A 3,492-nucleotide genomic window follows, 5' to 3' on the forward strand; every position below is an offset into this window, starting at 1 on the left:
TGGTTCTGACCTGCTCCGCAGTGTTTCTGATTCTAAGTCCAAGACACTCCAGTGCAGATTAGACACAGTCACCCTAATAACACTGAGAAAAGTGCAGTCCTGAGTGACAGACCCTTTCTAGTCTCAGATGGGCGCGACTCAGGAGGAGGTAGTGTGCTGAACTACCATGGTCACACAGAACTTCCAATTGTTCTGAGGTTTGCCTCACAAATCAGATGAATGAATTTCAAGCACCATAGGGAGGGTAGGCTTCTAGAAAGGGATTTGGTATAGGTTTGTTGATGGGAGCCTAAGAAGATGAGAGAGTGAGAAAAAGAGTGAGAAAGCAAGAAAGAGAGAGGGGAGGGGAGGGGGTGGGAGAGGGAAAGGAAGGGAGGGAGGGAGAGAGAGAGAAAGAGAGAGAAACAAGAGAGCCAGAGAGATGGGAGGGGAAGGGAGAGAGAGGGGAGGAGCTAGGAGGGGGAGGTTGAAAGCCAGGTTAAGGGAGCAGAAAGGAGGGGGAGGGGAGAGGGAGGGGAGAGGGAGGAGAGAGGGAAGAGAGGGGCTGGGAGAGGGAGGGGAGGGGCACCAATATAGCAGAAGCAGGATTCAGAGATGGGAACCTTTTTCAGGACTTACAGTAGAAATGATTGAGGCATGGTGTGAGCTAGTCATTCTAATTGGCCTGCTGTCAGTTTGCTCTTTGTTGCTGTAATAAACACCATGACCAAAAGTAACACAGGAAGAAAGAGTTTCTTTAAGGTTATATAGTCCATTATCTAGAGAAGCCAGTGCAGGAGCTCAAGACAGGAACCTGGAGGCAGAAATGAAGCAGAGGCCACAGAGGAAAGCTGCTTACTGGCTTGTTTCTTGCTTTGGTTCAGCTACCTACCTGCTTAGGGAGGGTACTTCTCATGAACTGGGCCCTACTACATAAATTAGCAATCAAGAAAAATGCCCTACAGACACGGCCACAGGAAAATTTGGTGGAGGTGATTCTTCAGTTGAGGTTCCTTCTTTCTATGTGACTCTGGGCTGTGTCAAATTAACAGATAATGCTAACTATACCACCCACTGACAAAGTATCCGTGTGCTTTAACATAGCAATGGGTTGTAGCACACATACAGCCTCTGGCTGAAACATTTCTTGCATGTCTGACCTCTGGCCAGGGCAAAACCAAACCCAGTATATGAATCAGGGTCTCTGCTTGGAATGCTTCTGGCCAAAGACAAGAATCCTAACTGTTTGCTTTTCAGTTCCGTGTTCTGATTCTATCTCTTGTTATAACTCCCGCGTCCATTACTACCTCCATGGAATTGTGCAATGGCTTTTTTGAGCCGAGTTGGGTATTCTGGTGTGGTAGTTGGGTCACCCCGTTAGTGGTCCTATCTAACGGATGTCAGAAATACTGCAGTGGTTCCATTTGTATAAAGGCCAATGAAGGGAGGAAATGTAGTTTTTATCTGGATACAGATATTCGGGAGGATTAAAGGCTTGAGGAAAAGCAGGGGAAGCGAAACAAGCCCTTTGGCAGAGATAATGATTCCATCCTGCCAGGAGCAGAAAAGAGTTCATACAAAAGGTTAGCAGTACAGCCCTAGGGAGAAAACCAGGAGAATCCAGAACAAAAAACATTTTTAAATGTCCCAAGCCCTTTGGAATTGCTCCATAGTCCCACAAGGGCATCCATCTGTGTCTGGCTTATTGGGCTCCTCCCCAGGTTTATCCTTGTCTGGCCCCAAGGTCGAAGAATCCAGGATTTACTTTCAGGCATGGGGATAGCCGGTGAAGTGGCTAGGATCACAGTGTGAAGTCCCTTCCTGTTGGCCCTCCCTGCTGGCCTGTGTCTACTTCTCCTACTCAGGATAGCCAGGTCCCTGGTACACTGGGCTGGACTGGAGTGAGGGAAGCTTAGCTGGGCACAGATGCAGGCAGAATCTTGGTCCACGGTGAGTGCACCGGTAAAGAACACACACTCTACACTCAAGGGAAACAGCTTTGGAACACTGGTTCAGTTTCGTGGGGGAGGGGGAGAAAGGGATGTCTGTGCCCCTGGGGAGGTGGCCAGGGTCTCTGGGACAAGGTTTGTTTGGCTGTGGACAATTGGCCAGGACAGGGGTGTTGGAAGATGCTTCATTTGCATACTCCGGGGCGTGGGGGTGGGGCACAACATGACCTTATAAGGTCAAACAGAGAATAAAGGCTCACAACTGTCAGGGTAATAAATTCTTTTTTTTTTTTTCATAGCTATATAAACTATTAACAGCAAAGGACCAGAGACTCATTTCTTTTTGAATACACCCACAGAACAGCCCTGGTGGTCAGTAGTCTTGGTGTGCTGACCTCAGACACAGAGGCTCCCAAAGTGGCACGGCCTCCTATGGGTTCTAATCTTCTTCAGTCTCCCAAGGTCTTCACATAGTTTGTTATTTAGATTGTTGGGCAGAACCTGGCTGTACCATCCATCCTTTGCATCCTTCTTTCTGTTTAAGAGCCAGTCTGGGATCTTGTGCTGTCCTGGACTCCGCGTAATGGTAAGTAATCACCTGTCGCACCTCATCCTCCGTGCGTTCTACAGTCCTCTTGGTGAGTCCAATGTCTGCTTTCCTGCACACCACATGAGCATATCGCCACTCCACACCCTTAATAGCAGTGGTGGCAAAAGCTATTTACCACTGCCTATCGACATTGGTGTTGAGTACCCGCAAAAACATGCTATAACTTCTCAAGGATCTCTAGAGACGTGGTGGCAGCAAAAGCACAGGCATCTAGGCCTCCTGTGGAAGCATAAATTCTTACTAAAGTTGATGGTGGGATAGCCAATTTAATGGTGACAGTTTGGGAGGGGAAGGGAACCAACTCCTGCCACCCTCATTTGAGGTATACAGGGTTGAAGCTCTCCTTGAGACCCTTCCTCCATAACACTGGGCTGTTACAGTCCCCCCACACACCCCAGGTGGGTTCTAGAGAGACATGAGAAAAAAAAAGATTTAACTCTCATTTAATCTCCAAGTTGGACCAATAATTGATCTATCTCTCCAAGAAGGTCCCAAGTAGGTGCTACTGTATTGAAATTGAGCCAAAGTTATGATGTTTTGTATCTGGGCAGCAGTTTAGCAAGAAAAAAAAAAGTCATTTGTGAGAAATGGCTTTCCATGTAACATTTCAGATGGACTCAAGCCTTAAGTCTGGGGTGTATGAGTCCTTGGACTGTTCAAAGAATATAAGTCATTTTATCTTTGGCTATACTTTCCTGTTGGGTTTTGAAGACCATGCAAGTGACACATTTTTCTTTTTATTGCCAAATTCAGTTGAGTCTGTTGTCTTCAGGAGTGACTTTGGACGTTGGAGGAACCTTTAGATCCCCTTTTCTCATTTCTATCACCTACTAGAATAACGCAGGGTCTTTCTGACTGGGATTCCCTTGGCAGCATGGAGGACACTTCCTTTAGTGTTGACTCTTTACTTTGCTGAGTGTACACTGGTAGAGTCCCACCTCTAGGTCTCCATGG

The 3,492-nt window shown here is 47.1% G+C and overlaps 1 pseudogene; it reads right to left on the minus strand.

The window, feature by feature from the left end:
* Positions 1 to 2,261: 2,261 nt before the first annotated feature.
* Positions 2,262 to 2,694, minus strand: LOC114611486 (annotated as a pseudogene).
* Between the last annotated feature and the right edge of the window lie 798 nt (positions 2,695 to 3,492).

Source organism: Grammomys surdaster, unplaced genomic scaffold (assembly GCF_004785775.1).
Source record: "Grammomys surdaster isolate TR1022 unplaced genomic scaffold, NIH_TR_1.0 126113, whole genome shotgun sequence".
Classification (NCBI taxonomy): Eukaryota; Metazoa; Chordata; class Mammalia; order Rodentia; family Muridae; genus Grammomys; species Grammomys surdaster.